The sequence below is a fragment of the Nipponia nippon genome, unplaced genomic scaffold (genome assembly GCF_047370975.1).
Source record: "Nipponia nippon isolate SJK-2023a ecotype South Korea unplaced genomic scaffold, ASM4737097v1 scaffold_22, whole genome shotgun sequence".
Lineage (NCBI taxonomy): Eukaryota > Metazoa > Chordata > Aves > Pelecaniformes > Threskiornithidae > Nipponia > Nipponia nippon.
The window spans coordinates 8,021,423-8,038,575 of NW_028262339.1; the positions used below are offsets into that span (position 1 = coordinate 8,021,423).

The 17,153-nt window shown below is 43.1% G+C and overlaps 1 protein-coding gene across 4 annotated transcripts in view; it reads right to left on the reverse strand.

Moving 5' to 3' along the window:
* Window positions 1–17,153, reverse strand: part of LOC104011634 (myocyte-specific enhancer factor 2C-like) — a 157,951-nt gene that overhangs the window by 130,462 nt on the left and 10,336 nt on the right. The gene's annotated exons all lie outside the window — the stretch shown is intronic.

The following is a 17,153-nucleotide window of genomic DNA, read 5'->3' on the forward strand; positions in this document are numbered from 1 at the left end:
TCAAGCTACAAGTAAATAGTATGGGACATAGTAGCACTATGTAGTGTTTATGCTACTTTTACCCTTCTTAAACACTCTGTTTATACTGCATACATCTTTTCCATCAATATTTTAAAACTGCACCTCGGTGTAAAAGAGATATGATGTTCATATAAAACCACAATAGTTTTGAAGAAATATCTAGTTGTATTGGATCTGTCTGGGATGGAGTTAACTTTCTTCATAGCAGCCCATATGGTGCTGTGCTTTGCATTTGTGGCTAAAACAGTGTTGATGATAACACACCAATGTTTTGGCTATTGCTGAACAGTGCTTGCACAGCGTTAAGGCTTGCTTTCTTCCCTCCCTACACTGAGCCAGTAGGCTGGGGGTGGACAAGTGGTTGGGAGGGGACACAGCCAGGACAGCTGATCCAAACTGACCCAAGGGATATTCCATACCATATGACATCGTGCTCAGCAACAAAAGCTCAAGGAAAGGAGGAGGAAGCACGGACATTCATGGTTATGGCATTTGTCTTCCCAAGTAACTGTTATGTGTTCTGAGGCCCTGCTTCCCAGGAAGTGGCTGGACATCTGCCTGCCAATGGGAAACAGTGAACGAATTCCTCTTTTTGCTTTGCTTGCGCTTACAGTTTTTACTTTTTTAATTAAACTGTCATTATCTCGACCCACGACTCTTTTCCCCTTCCTTCTATTTTTCTCCCCATCCCATGGGAGAGGGGAGTGAGCGAATGGCTGTGCAGGTATTTGGCTGCTGGCCGGAGTCAACCCACCACACTAGTGTTAGTAATTCAAATACATCTTATTTAACACTCAAGTTCTCATGTGAGAAATGAGAAATAATGCAAGAATGAAGAACAAACACTAGATGGCCAGCAACAAATATCATCTTTGAAATAAGGTCTTACCATGTCAAAGTAGATGCTTAGAAATATGAACTATCTTTTTTTAGTACATGACTCTGGACATATTATATAGGTAAAAATAAGGATATGCTTAGAAATTCTCAGTAAATCAACTATTGCCCTAAAACTTTATGCAAATCCTAAGCAGTATGTACATAACTACCGTTTTCCAAAGGGACTATTTTGACAAAGACTTGCACATCAAATAAATGTGTGGGTTTTTTTTTAATTTCTGCACTATCTTACAAGTTCCAATAAGATATGTAGCTTAGAGTAAGAAAACAGCATGAGATGTTTAAGCTAATTCTATGATTGAACTTGTTTCTTCCTCTTCTGTTTCTTCTTATATGCAATTTCCACTAAGTGTATACAATGACTGTGGGGTTTTTACATCTTTTCTTCAGCAATTTTCAGTGACAAAATTTTAAAGAAAAAAATATAGCTTTGCTAAGTGTATTATTAATTGAATGTAACATATAGTGAAGGTATTTGATATGGCAAGGACAGGTACTTAGCCAAGTTGCCTAAGCCCACACTTGTTGGTATCAGTTCCTTAATAGTTTTAAGAAGTATTACCTCTGCACTTGGTTTAATACTGAGGTAAGAAGATTCCTCTGTATATGATTCATATGGCTGTTGTTTTATCTTGTCACCTTCCTAATGCAAGTTAATGGTAACTACAACCCCAGCTGACTTTAGAATCCCAACAGGTCATGCCATGGAAAATGTGATCTTTAAGTATTGCTAATCTCTACTTGCTAGTTGTAGCAAACACTACACATCAAAGTTATCCCCCTAGATCTCCAGCCGACCCGGGCTTTATACCCCCAGCAGTAGGTGTGTCATGTTATAAGGGGCGGAGACAAGGGAGGGTCGACCCTTAACTCTTTCCGTACAGCACGTGATCTTCCGGTCGCCAGCCCTTATCTTTACTACATTTCCCCCTCCCTTAGCTCCAGTAGTTCTGGATCTTGCTGGGGAAGCTGCGTGTAAAATAATCGATATATGGTAAGACTTATACAGACACGCATCCGTTACGTTCATAGATTTTGCCCAGTCCAGCCAGTAGTTCGTCGCGGCTCCCTCATTACTCCCCCACACCATCAGGATGCATAGGGAAATGGTAACCTGTCAAGATAAGACTCAATAGATTGATTAATGTCTATACGGTCGAATATTTCGACTGGGTACCCATTCCAGCGTCCCTTTCTCGGTTTGCACACACGCATACCCACGTCCCAAGCAACGGAGGGAATAAGGGCCCCCCCATTCACGGGTTTGCAGGTCCCGTACTTGAACCAAAGGGTAAGGCCCTTCGTTCTCATCGAGCCGGAAATGTGCCTGGGTTGCAGTCTGGGTTTTATAGGTGTTCCCTCGAATGGTATGATTTAAGGTAATTAGTGCCGTCGTCAACAGACACTGTGCCCGAAATAAGGGAGGGTCAAGGGGAGGGGGAACCCCTGTTCCTGGGCTTATCTTTCCCCCCTCCCTAAGTCGGTCGAGTAACTCTTTTAATGTGCGGTGCGCGCGTTCTACAATGCTTTGGCCCGTACTGTTATAGGGAATGCCATGACTCAACTGAATATCCCAGCGCGCGCAAAAGTCCTTTGTCTTCTTGCTGACATATGCCGCTCCATTATCTGTTTTAATTTTTTGTGGGATGCCAAGTTGCGCCATACAGTCCTGCCAATGTAAAATAACTGAGAGAGCATTTTGTTTAGCATGCATAGTGGCTAAAATAACTCCACTGCAGGTATCAACTGTGACATGCAGATACTTACGTGGATTAAAGGGTTCATAAATCGTAACATCAGACTGCCATATTTGGTTGGGCTGCAACCCTCGAGGGTTTACCCCTGCCTCCCAGAGGGGACCTTTGGAACACACAGGACAAGCAGCAATCACAGAGCGAGCATCTTGCAACGTAATGCCAGCGAGCCTAGCTAAACCGCGAGCTCCACAGTGGAGGAGCTCATGCAGGCGGAAAGCTCGCCTTAGGTCAGAAGTTTCTTCAACCGCCAGTACGCTCTTTGCTAAGCTGTCCGCTATTTCATTCCCAGCAGAAAGAAAACTCGGTATGGAACTATGACTATTAACATGGATAGGACAGACAGGAGCGGTTCTCATTTGCAGTGCGGTGAGCAACATTCCGGCAATCTCTGACGTTGCCCCAAGTGCCCATCGGCACTTCTTCAGTAACTTATATACATAGCAAGAGTCTGTGATTAGATCCAAGGCCTCTTCGGGCCATTGAGCGAGAGCCATCCATACCGCTTTGGCCTCAAGATACTGCACGGATTGCCCTTGATCTTGATAACTAATGTGGGTCCACTGACCATCCTCCTGCCATGTAACGACAGCTTTCCCAGTAATCGATGACGCGTCGGTAAAAACTGTGCGGCCTCCGGTGGGTTGTTCAACTATGGCACTAGCTGGCAAAAAATGGAGTACCTGGATTATCTCCCCACAGGGGTGTGGTCTTAGACCTTCAATACGACCCGTAAATTCAGCTATCGCCGCTTGCAGGAGCCCCACTTGTGGAAGTACCAACTCCCACTGTGCCAAAGAACAGGGCAATGCGATGACCTCCGGGTCCTTCCCTGTTAAGTGTTGAGTTTGCCTCCGACAGCGGAGAATAAGCTGGGATAATAATGTTGGCCAAGAAATTAAAGCCATCTTTGGTTTGCCTTGATACAACCAAGCAAAAGGCCAGCCTTTTTCACCATTATTTTGAATTAGTAAACCATGGCCAGCGGTATCGGTCATGTAAATCAGGGCAGTGACTGGTTGTTCAGGTGTAAATCGAGCAAGACCCCAATGCTGGGCTCGCTCCATAATTGTCCTAAGAATCTCCTGATGGTTTCTTGAAAGAGTCCTTGGAGCTAGGGGGGAATCTCCTCCTTTCAGGAGTTGATATAAGGTAGTCATTTCTGCCTCAGATATTGGAATAAAGTTTCTAAGCCACAATAGTTGTCCAATTAATTTTTGTGCCTCATGGAGTGTTGTCACTGTAGTCCGAATTTCAAATGATTGTGCTGTCACGCTTCGTGGCCTCAGTTGAGTACCTAAATACTTTACTGCACGCCCTACCTGTGTTTTCCGAGGCTCAATGTGTAACCCATGTCGCTCCAAACTGACTATCAGCTGCACGCGTGCCTTTTCCAGTAACTCCTCTTGGTTGGACGCCAATAACACGTCATCCATGTAATGGAAAATGATGACCGTAGGGAAATTTTCTCGAATAGGGCGTATCGCAGCAGCTACAGCAATTTGACACAAGACTGGTGAGTTTTTCATGCCCTGGGGTAACACCTTCCATTGATATCTGGCGCACGGGTGTTGATTGTTAGGCTCAGGAACAGTAAAGGCAAAGCGTACTCTATCGTCTTCATGCAAGGGAACACTAAAAAAGCAATCTCTAATATCTATAACCACTATTTGATAGTCAGGTGGAATCATGGCCGGAGAAGGGAGGCCCGCTTGTAGCGGACCCATGTCTTGTATACATGCATTAACTGCGCGTAGATCATGTAGCAGTCGCCACGCTCCCGATTTTTCTTTATCACGAAAATGGGGGTGTTCCAGGGACTTGTAGAGGGTTCGATGTGTCCTGCGTCAAGTTCTCGTTGTACCAATTGTCGAACAGCCGCCCTCTTTTCCTCTGTCAATGGCCACTGCTCTACCCACACTGGTTTATCTGTCAACCAGGTGAGTTTTAATGGGCGGACACAGGCAGTGGCCATTATGATAAATTTGTACGCAGCACTATATTCATCTTCTGCAAGCAACATCGTCCCAAGATGACAATGGGTAACTCAGCAATGACAGGGTTACACCATGCTACCCTAGCTTGTCCAGATTCCGGATCCTTCAACATAATTTGCATTGGGTTCCTGCTTTGATGCGAGGTCTGCATGCCTCCCACGCCTTGCAGCGAACCTCTCGGTTCGAGTGGCCAATAGTCTGGCCATAGATGTGATGGGATTACTGTAACATCCGCTCCTGTATCTAAAAGGGCTCTTAACACGAGGCGTGGTGTTCCCCCCAACTCTGGGAGCCATGGGGTAACTATAATATCTACTTCTGGTCGTGTGGTCATGTTTAGGGTGAGTGCCACATACGGCGAGGCTCTATCCCCAGCCTCCTCTATTGCGCGCTCCCATCTCCCCAAGGCAGCTGAGTTGGATATTGCATCATTGGGACCGCAGGCGACTGTGCTGGTCCCAGGGAAGGAGAGACTCCCTGTGCCATACATTGCGCTGCTGTCGTCGGGCCTGTTGAGCTGATCACTGGGGCAGGTGGGGATGGCACGGCCCTCAGCCATCCCCTCTTCTCGTTTCCCCAGCCTGGTCTCCTTTGCTGACTCCCCGATTTGCACTGTCGAGCTCTGTGGCCTAGTCGCCCACAGCGCCAGCATCGTAGGTCTCTCTCTCCTTCCCCTGTTCCGGGGGTGTTTATTTTTGAAGGGCATTGTCGCGCCATGTGTCCTTGCCCCCCACACCTATGGCACATAAGTCGTGCGCCGCGGCAGGCCGCATGGACTGCGGCCACTACCGGTTGCATACTTTGCGCCTGTTCCTGTTCCAGCACATAACGAATCATCTGTGAAAGCGTGGTCCCTATGGGTAACTGTCTTAGCAACACTGCAGTTTGTGGGTTTGCTTGCGTACGTGCACAGTCAAGCAATATCGCCTCCTTAGCCTGCTCAGGAAGTCGAGCAACCTGGAGCGCCGCTTGCAGCCGGTCTAAAAACTTTGTGAAGGGCTCACTTAACGATTGCCGTATTTGGACCCATGGAGGCTCCCTTTTATCAAGAGCTGCGATGATGCGTATTGCTTCCTGGGCAGCTTTCGAAGATGCAGCAAAATCGCGCCCCCGCATTCGCTGAGCCTGTGCCTGAGGAGTTGCGAACTGCCCTTCACCCATCAGCTGCTCTAAAGTCACTCCTGCCATGGGATGGTTGGCCTGTTGCGCCTCGATAACAACTTGGGTGCACCGATTCCTCCACTCCTCCCTAAACAATACCATCATCGAGGGGGTCAATACGGCCCGCATCAACTGAATGATATCAAAAGGTGCAAGTGGCGTTGCAAAAACACAGTCTAGTAGGACTTGGGTTTCTGGGGAATTTAATCCATGACTTTTCACCGTTGTGACCAATTCTTTCACCAACTTCGCATCTAACGGTTGCCACTCATATCCTCCACCTGGGGCTGCTCGGATAGGAAATGCTTGAATCGGAGGGGCCTGGAATCGCACTCCTTCCAAGACACAATTTTTTGCAATCATCTGCCAATCCGTCCCGTTTGCCCTCTCTTTCGGCATTCCCCCTGGCATAAGACTTTCCGCATTTGCCACCACCCCTCTCAATCGGCTGATCAATGCCTCGAGTTCCCTTGAAACCTCGTTAGTCCGTCTCGGAAGCGGGGGCGGATGAGCAACAATCGAGGATCCCTCGTCACCCCCTTCGCCCTCACTGCTATCAGAGCTCATGGGGTAATCGTGTACAGGCTCCCTCCACTGTGAGGGAATACCAGTTTGATTTCCCATTGCCCTAGGGATAGGGGTTCCCTCTGGTGGCTCAGGTATCACTGGCAGTGCCGGGGGAGCCCTACCACCCCCCTCGATGTCCTGCGCTCCGCTCTCTGTGTGTCCAGCACTCGTCGATCACTGGGATACAATGGGGCGTCCTCAGGTGTTTTGCCTTCTTTTTCTCCTTCCCGCCATCTTCCTTCACGTAGTTCACGATACTGCTGGGATCCCACATCAGCCCCCGGGACCCAATCCAGCAACCTATCAGTCAGCTCCCTTTCCACACATTGTTGCAACTCGCCCCAGGGGTATTGAGGAAGTGGCAGATCCGCCGGTGCAGGAGGTGCCGAAGGTTCCGTGGGCGGCCGCTCTAAACTCCCCACTTGTATCGGGAACACCTTTCCCGACTCCTTTGTTCCCGCTGCACCATAGTCTCCCTGCACCTCCCCTTCCTCCGTTGGCTCAGCCCCCAGTAACAACGGTTCCGTCTGTGTCCCACAGGCCACTCCTTCCCAGCCAGCCTGGGTCCCCTCCGAAACTAAACTTGTTGGCTTTTCGTTCCCAGGAGATTCCTGCCCCATCAGCACACCACGTGCAGCAGGTCGGCGCCGCCTTGCCGCAAACCCCCGCTTGAGCACCCTTGTCGTTACCGACTTTAGTACCTTTATGAGTTCCGCGAGCTCCATCGCTGTTGCCTGATCACGTCGGGGTCACCACTGTGTAACAAACACTACACATCAAAGTTATCCCCCTAGATCTCCAGCCGACCCGGGCTTTATACCCCCAGCAGTAGGTGTGTCATGTTATAAGGGGCGGAGACAAGGGAGGGTCGACCCTTAACTCTTTCCGTACAGCACGTGATCTTCCGGTCGCCAGCCCTTATCTTTACTACAGCTAGTCTTTCTCAAAGAAGATGAGGGTCTGTGCCGATACTGTGTACATTTATTCTCCAAAAACTATACTAAATGTTGTTGCACTTATTGCCATTTCAGTCTCTTTAGCCTCTCTGTCAACATACTGTTAAGAAAAGATGAATTACCATTAAATACAATTATTCAAGCATTTTAAAAAACACTTTCCACAGCATTGGTCTGAAGTTTACAGAAGTGATAGTAAATTCTATCTAAATTGGTCTGTCTCAATGGCTTTTGGTATTTGGAATGAATAATGAGATAGGTAACAAAACTTCATGCAAATTCTGAAAAAAATATACTAGTCTTTCAAATACTCCTTTAATAATTTCGCTGATTGCAGAAAATTGCAATGCCTTTGTTCAGAAACACATTTATATATTTATACCATGTTTTAGAAAAAAATAAATACACAGACAATAAAATGTACTAATTCGACATATCTTTATGCATCTCAAACACTTTTCAATAAACTTTTTGATCACAGTGCTGTAGGTGGAGTATCTGTATACAGTATGGTTTCTGTTGCACAGAAACCTCAGTATTTAGCATGTTACTGCTTCTTACCATCAAAGTACACTCCAGTACAGAAATATCTTTAAAGACACTGTTTGTGTTCACTATTAGGTGCTCCTGAACATTTAGAGTAACCACACAGCTGTGCTGCATAGCTCATACTTATTCCATAATATTTATCATCAAAATTATAGTGGTTAGAGTTCCTTTTTGTGGAAAATGCAGAAAGGACAAGAGATATAAACTAAATCTTTCTTTCTTTCTTTAAAACATAATCTTGATTGCTCTGGATTCAGTTTGCTATTAACTCCTTGATCTTTCTAACATTTTCCAAATCTATCAGATAATGCTTTCTGCCACTGCTCCTAAATGCATGAAAAACAATTGTATCTACTACTGTTTCCTTGGTGAGCTGGTATATTATTTTTATTTTTAAATATGCCACTCATTGACAGGTTGCACTTTAGAGCTTTTACATTTAAAGGTAATAATGTATTTTTATATTTTATATTTTATATATATGTAAAACTATCATGCTTTTACAATAGCTTATAGTAGGGGGTGAACGTGTATTTTCAAATGTATGTATGTAACTTCAGGAAAGATTAAGAACACTTTTCAAGCTATTTAAAAACAAATGATATTTTGGCACAATCTCTTTTATATGGCAACATAAGGAAGATGAATGTACTTCTCTTCCATACTCTAAAATACTTAGGTGAGTAATATAAGTAAACAGCATCTTTGTTATTTAACTTTTTTTTTTGTTTCAATTTGTTATATGAACCATATTCACCTAAACTAAAAATATCTAATAAATATTGTCTAAGGTAACAGAAAATACTCTAGTAATGCAGAAATTTTGCTGAGTGGTAAAGATTAGCATAAATGTTTAAAAACATTTAGTCTCTTTTGTCTAGGTGGAAGGTAGCTTGAAACCTACACTTAAGAAGCTTTGACTGCACTTTAAAAATTGTACTTGTACTGACTCAGTGCTGAGAATGAACAAGACACACAGTTCACATGAATACAAGCTTTTGAGTAGCTGTAGCTAGAGCACCAAAAAATCTGGTCTTACTATCATATACTGCATTCAAATTACTCAGTCATCATAGAATCATATACCACAGACAATCTGTCATTTTTTTCAGGACAGTGTTTTTGGGAGGAAGAATCCTAATAACATAAAGAAAACATATGGACAATAAGCAATTCATCAAAATATTTAAAAAGGACAGCTAAAAATGCATGCATTTCAATGATATCTGTTTAATATTTAACTTCTTTTCAGCAGCAAGAATCAAATCACTACATGGTTCTTCCCTGCCAAACTTAGTCAAGATATGATTAATTATACCTGCTGTCTAAACCACTGCTAATTTGTAGGTTTTTTTCGGTTAAAAAATTTTCTGCTTTTCAGGAAGAAGGTAGGCAATTTATGAAATGCTTCTCTTTTGGACTAGGATAACATTTTATGATAGTGTGAGAATTGGGGGTAATGAAAGCAGAGTAGAGGGAGGAAGCAGAAGAGAGAAGAGGCCAGTATTCAACTGTCTTTAAAACTTCTCTAAGCATGTACATATAAAACAAAAGGTATAAAACACTAACATAGTTCCTAACTACTTTTATGAGGCTTTTAATGCATAGTTTTATATCTATTGCAAAAAAAGCAGTGTGCAGAGTACCGCATTTACCCCTGAAATATACTAAAAATTTACCTAATTCCATCCCTGCATATGAAATCTGTTAGAAAAAACCCCACTAGTCTACTACTATTTGACTAAACGCTATAGTTCTTTTATTAATTTAAAGGTTATTTTTCAAAACGTAAGAGCCAAACTGTCTTTGTAATGGGAATGGTGGCGCCTAGAAGATCAGGTTCCTAAAGCCCACAGCATTTTTGTATGTGAAGAAGTATAAATGCTGATGACTATATAGGCTGTGAGCGAATCAGATGCTTATTTCAAGTATTAGGAAAACTAAACAAAAAACAGTGATGAGTCAGTTTCTACCTTCACTGATATAAATCAAGGTTAGCTTTTTGTGCATTTTGAATGAAACTGGCTAAAGGTGAAACCCACTGAATGTGCTAAAGGAAAGGCATTGACAAAAGAGGATTGTCAAAAGGACGTTTTTTCACTTCAACTCTGGCTCTTCTTCAAGATCATGGAAAGACCACTCAACTAGCTCTTCATGCCTAAAGCTACAAGAGTCTTGCTGAGGAGTGGTTTATGGACTACTCATTGCAATGTCTATGAATGGGGTTGTAGACAGCCAGAATGCAGGTGTACATGAGCACACACTGCAATATGCTGTTTAGGTGGTAGTTTAGTCCAGAGCCAGACTTTGTGTGATTTGTAGTAAGTAGTACTTATTACTAATACACTAGGAGACAATGTTACTTGATTTTGAGTGTAGATCCTTTCACATGCTGAAATTTAAATGTGTGAATGAGTCCACCAATTTTTCAACCCAAATGCTTTACTAGAAAATGGTGATAGTAGCCACTGGCAATAGTCTTTATTTAGCTAAATTTATAACAAAAATGTTGTGCTCCTTACAGATGTTAATACATCAGTGGAGGAACAGAACCAGATATAAATACTCCCATTTGGCTAATACAGCCTTCAGGACTCTTTATTTATCTTCGCAGCAATGTAACCTTTCTTTCTTTCTGTATTTTTTTGGTGGGAGGTTGGTCTGTTTTTTGAGGTTTTGTTTTGTTTTGTTTTGAATTCAGCTCCTTCTCATCCTTTATTCTGAAATCTCACAGACTCTGAGACACTGATTTTGGACAAGTGACCCATAACAGTAGTGGCACTATGAGTGCTCCATATTTGTTACTGAAAATCACAGCGTATATGCTTAGATTTCCTGTTTTGAAAGTAGCAGTCCTGTGCTCTTTCAAGCAATTCAATCCAGTCAGTGGCAAAATATCAGTTTTTCCCTTTTTTCTTCCTATCCTAATTATAAATATATATAGTTGCTGACACAGGAAAAAGAGAAACAGGGAATTTGCACATAATCCTTCCCATATACATTTTGTGCCATTAAACATGTGTGAGTGACTAGGGAAAACAGAGCCCACTGATGCATCAAAGTTTCTGATACATACACTGGCTGGTCAAGAAGAAATATTATTCTGTTTGTCATTATTTCGTTTGAGATATCTAAATTTCTGACACAGGGCCCAGAGTAGGCGTGGTTCTATCTACAAGATATTTGGCAAATAGGAAGTACCACATGAGCAACACACCTACCTTTAAATATAATAAAATCAAGTTGGCCATATATAAACCAAGGGACTTTCAGCTAACATGGCACTGCCAGGCACCTAATCCTATCATATGTTGAAACCTCAATAACTACTAGAAGGGACCAGCTCTTCTCATAGTCCCTCTTCCACTTCCTCGTATTTGATTTTGTTTAGATCTGTTTGTCATATGAAGCGGCTTGGCTGCAAAAATCTTTACAGTAACCCTCAGTGTGATTGGGAAGCAGTACCAGTGCAGGATTCGCTCTAGACAAATCTTCCTTTACACAATGGCTGGGCATGTCATATTGGACTGGAAACATCACACCCATTTTTAAAAAGGGTAAAAAGGAGGACCCTGGGAACTACCGACCGGTCAGTCTCACCTCCGTGCCTGGTAAGATTGTGGAACAGATCCTCCTGGAAGACATGTCGAAACATATGGGAGACTGGGAGGTGATTAGGGACAGCCAACATGGCTTCACCAAGGGCAAATCGTGCCCGACTAATCTGGAGGCCGTCTACGATGGAGTGACTGCATCAGTGGACAAGGGAAGAGCAATTACTGCAAGGCCTTTGATATGGTCCCCCACAACATTCTTGCCTCTAAATTGGAGAGATATGGGTTTGACAGATAGACTCATAGATGGGTAAGGAATTGGCTGGATGTCCAAAGAGTTACAATCTCTATGTCCAAATGGAGATCAGTAACAAGTGGTGTCCCTCAGAGATCCGTATTGGGACTGTTAATGTTCAATATTTTTATTAATGACATATACAGTGGGATTGAGCACACCCTCAGCAAGTTTGTGGATGACACCAAGCTGAGTGGTGCAGTTGATTCGCTGGAGGGAAGGAATGCCATCCAGAGTGACATAATGGGATTGCCTGCTCCTGTGCTTTTAAAAGGTGGTTCTTAAGAACTGACCAGCACTCATGGACCCCCTAAGCCCTCAAAGGCATTGCTAAGTAGCTCCCTGAGTAGCTTAAAGTTTGCTCTCTTGAAATCCAGGGTAGCAACTCTGCTGACCTTTTTCCTCATTACACAGAAAATTTTAAACTTAACGATTTTGTGATCACTGTAGCCAAGACAGCCACCTACCATCACATCTCCCATGAGTCCTTCTCTGTTCACAAATAACAAGTCTAGTTGGTTCACTGAGTACTTGTGTCAAGAAGTTATCTTCCACAAGCTTCAGGAATTTCCCAGACTTGCTTGTCACAGCAGTATGGTATTCCCAATTGATGCCTGGGAAGTTGAAATCTCCCATAAGGACCAGGGCTACCGATCCAGAGATTTCTCCTAATTGCCTATAGAATAACTCATCAGTGCTATCATCCTGACTGGGCAATTGGTAGTAGACACCCACTACGATATCTGCTTTGTTTTCCATCCCCCTAATCCTCACCCAGAGGCTCTCAACCACATCATCCCTAACTGTAAGGGCTGTACAGTCACACCTCTCCCTTACATGCTCTTCCACCTCACCTGCCCTGCCTATCCCTCCTCAACATGTTCTTTATGGTATATTTTATAAACCTACAACTTGAGGTTGTTTTGCTTTCCTTACTTAATTTTGCTATGGATGTTTTTATATATGGTTGCTAGTTAATGAATGAGTAAATATACTATTAAAAGAAGTTACATCATCTTTATTCTAAATGGTTCATTAATGCTTTTGCATGATAAAGACTGGTGTTAGAGGGAAAAATCTGTGATATATTGGATAGACTTGCATTAAAAAAATCTCACATTGATTTATTTATATCATCCTGTGTATTCTATAGACAACTATAATTACATTTTATAGTGCACCGTTATAAAAATGTGCATGCACTTTGGGTTGTTAAAGTATACGTTCATGTCTTTCTTTGATCAAATGTTACTGCACATAGGCTGTTCAAAGAAAGCAAATTATAGAAGAGTCAATAACAGTATTTTAAACAACACACAGCTGCTATAGATTGATTCAAAAGAGATCAAAATCTTGACAAAGAAGCAGTTCCTAATGGAATGCATGGTGTTTAAAGTATATTTAGCTTACTACAATAGAATCATGGCTATAACATGACCAAACATAAAGCCACATAATTTATACTTTCAATGTTATAATCCAAGGCTTGATTAATACATACTTCTAGCATGTTCAAGCCAATATTAATAAAATGGAAGCTTTACACTTTTGTTTCCAGGAGTTAAAGTATGTGCTTTAGCATTTAATCTGTATTTTTGTAGCCTATATGAAAAGAAGCTTGGCTTCTCAGATGTAAATTTTCCCTCATCCCACATATATTGTTTAACTTCTGAATAAAAAATTCATAATTGCACTCAGTACTTTCCATCCTATATCTGAAAGTGTTTTACAAAAGTGACTAAACATAAGCTTTAAAATGTAACAACTAAGGTCATTTATCCAAAAGTCTAACCTGGAGGCACATGAACTTGGTGAGGGACCTTGTATTTGATGGTAAAGATTCTTAAGTGCCTGTACTTCTGTGCTTACTCACGACTAACTCAATCTAGCCCAAAATGGAGAGCCTTTTCCTTCTTTAAGCCCCAAAGATCTGGGAACTCTCAGTCCTAGGGGAGATATCCATGGCAAGTATTTTCCAAGTATGCTTAATGCAATGCACAAAGGATCAAGCTTTTCACAAAAATAGAGTCAGTGTTTGTATACTATCAAAAGCACAGAAATCTCAGTATTATTCCTTTCTTAAGGAATGAGCCCTGTTCCCCAGGGCTCAGTACTGGGGCCAGTTCTGTTTAATGTCTTTATCAATGATCTGGATGAGGGGATTGAGTGCACCCTCAGGAAGTTTGCAGACGACACCAAGTTGGGTGGGAGTGTTGATCTGCTTGAAGGTAGGAAGGCTCTACAGAGGGATCTGGACAGGCTGGATCGATGGGCTGAGGCAAATTGTATGAGGTTCAACAAGGGTAAGTGCTGGGTCCTGCACTTGGGTCACAACAACCCCATGCAACGCTACAGGCTTGGGGAAGAGTGGCTGGAAAGCTGCCTGGCGGAAAAGGACCTGGGGGTGTTGGTTGACAACTGGCTGAACATGAGCCAGCAGTGTGCTCAGGTGGCCAAGAAGGCCAATAGCATCCTGGCTTGTATCAGAAATGGTGTGGCCGGCAGGACTAGGGAAGTGATCGTCCCCCTGTAGTCGGCACTGGTGAGGTCACACCTCGAATACTGTGTTCAGTTTTGGGCCCCTCACTACAAGAAGGACATTGAGATGCTGGAGCGTGTCCAAAGAAGGGCAACAAAGTTAGTGAAGGGTCTAGAGCACAAGTCTTATCAGGAGCGGCTGAGGGAGCTAGGGTTGTTTAGTTTGGAGAAGAGGAGGCTGAGGGGAGACCTTATTGCTCTCTACAACTACCTGAAAGGAGGTTGCAGCAAGGTGGGGGTCAGTCTCTTCTGCCAAGTAGCAAGTGATAGAACGAGAGGAAATGGCCTCAAGTTGCACCAGGGGAGGTTTAGGTTGGGTATTAGGAAAAACTTCTTCACCGAAAGGGTAGTCAGGCACCGGAACAGGCTTCCCAGGGAAGTGGTTGAGTCCCCATCCCTGGAGATATTTAAAAGATGTGTAGATGTGGTGCTTAGGGACATGGTTTAGTGGTAGAGTTGGCAGTGCTAGGTTAACGGTTGGACTTGATGATCTTAAAGGTCTTTTCCAACCTAAATGATTCTATGATTCTATGATTCTGTTAATTATTTCTGCATTTTAATGAGAGTCTGTTTAATGCAAAATGCAAACACAACCTTTGGAGCAGAAATCAGATTTCAACAGATCCTTCCCTCAAACAAAAATGCTGTAACAAGCCACAGAGCTCTGTCTCCTATTGAGTTCTGTTACTCTGAACCAATGAATGCTTCATTCTTTAATGCACAAAAGCACGATGTTACCAGGAAGTGTGGAGACTTGACCTATCTAGAACTGTCTACAGCATGGGAAGTTGGGTAAATCCTATCTCTTATATAAATACAGGAGGTATGGATTTGAACCCATTCAGTTTGAGGAAGAAACAGAACCTATGTTTCCAGTTTTGTAACAGGTTTCTAACCACTAGTTGTTTCTTAAAAGAAAAGAGTGACTCTTCCTTAATTCTCTGAAAGATTAGTTGTAGGAGGGGACAGCGTGCTCTGAATCCCAAGTGGATTAAGGTGTCTCTGCAACCCTGGATAAGCAGTGTAACTTCTGATGAGGGATGGGATTTCTGAAACCCTGTTTGCTTGGTCCGAGTCACTCACAACTTAACATGCTGCTATATTTGAATCCTGTTCTGTAGTACCAAACTCTTTCTGTGCCCTGTATAGGAAGCCTCAAATCCCAGCATAGTATGAATTCCACCCTGGAGGTCAGGTGCCTAAATATTAAGTATTGCCAAATCAAGCTTTCTAAGTCCCTAAATCCTTTATTGGACCTATTCCATAGTCCTTTCCTACTGCAAGGCCCTTGCAGCAGGGTGTGGAATATTTATGGTTTATGGCTTCAGTGTAAGCACTTGGATATGCATCAAAGCAAAGCAATGTAGCAAAGCAATGGAATACTCCTTGTTGACCATTTTCTTACCTCGTCCTTTTAAAAATTATTTCTATTCCAAATGTGGCTTAAAAGAGTAAAAAGGTGTGCTCTCATTTCTTTGTTCCTAGATGTCTTCCTTTATGGCTTTCAAATGTTGGCAGGTATAGGGGGTTCTGACTAATTGGCTTCATCAGCAGAACCCCTGAACTGGTATGACCTCTGCAGAAACCAACATTTGACAAATTTGACCTACATCAATAGTAAGGAGTTTATTTTCTAGAACTAAACTCATCTGATGACAATGCCCACAAGGGATTCACTTCTGAAGTCACACAGACTTTTTATGCTATAGTCTGAACAAAAGTATGATGCTCCTGGGCTTGGACTTGAGGTGTATGATGGGTTGACCCCAGCCATCAGCTAAGCACCCACCCAGTCACTCACTCACCCCCAGCCGGATGGGAGAGAGAATCAAAAGAGCAAAAGCTGAAAACTTGTGGGTTGAGATAAAGACAGATTAATAAGTGAAGGAAAGCTGCACACACAAGCAAAGCAAAATAAGGAATTCATTCACTATTACCCATTAGCAGGCAGATGTTTAGCCACTTCCTGGAAAGCAGGGCCTCAGCATGTGTAATGGTTACTTGGGAAGATGAACACCATAACTCCGAACGTCCCCCACTTCCTTCTTCTTCCCCCAAGCTTTTATTGCTGAGCATGACATTATATGGTATGGAATATCCCTTTGGTCAGCTGGGGTCAGCTGTCCCGGCTATGTTCCCTCCCAGCTTCTTGTGTCAGCCTACTCACTGGGAGGACAGAGTGGGAAAAAGAAAGCCTCAATACTGTGCAAGCACTGTTCAGCAATAGGTAAAACATTGGTGTGTTATCAACACTCTTTTAGTCACAAATCCAAAACACAGCACCATACAGGCTGCTATGAAGAAAAACTCCATCCCAGCCAGACCCAGTACAAGGCAAAATACTACATCTCTGATGGTTATAGAAATCTCTCCTCTCTCCCACAGACTAAATTCTGTATTCCCCTCCCTTCAAGAAATCTGAGAAATCCTCCCACTCCTTCTGTACAGTCTTTTTCATGGGAGAAATGTTCTTAATTCCACCTCTTCCTTCACTGAAAGTGATGGAGCAAAAGAGCTGACTAAATGTTCTACAAAGAAGTCCGCTGCATGACCAATTCAGTAGCAGGGATGAAAGAAGTACTCATCCATTCCTGCTGTTTTATTCGGGGTCTTGTGACCTAGCACATCTGTCGTGGTTTAACCTCAATAGGCAGCTAAGCACCACACAGCCGCTCGCTCACTCCCCCAACACTAGCACGGGGGAGAGAATCGGAAGGGTAAAAGTGAGAAGAACACGTGGGTTGAGATAAAGACAGTTTAATAGGGAAAGCAAAAGCTGCACACGCAAGCAAAGCAAAATAAGGAATACATTCACTACTCCCCATTGGCAAGCAGGTGTTTAGCCATTTCCAGGAAAGCAG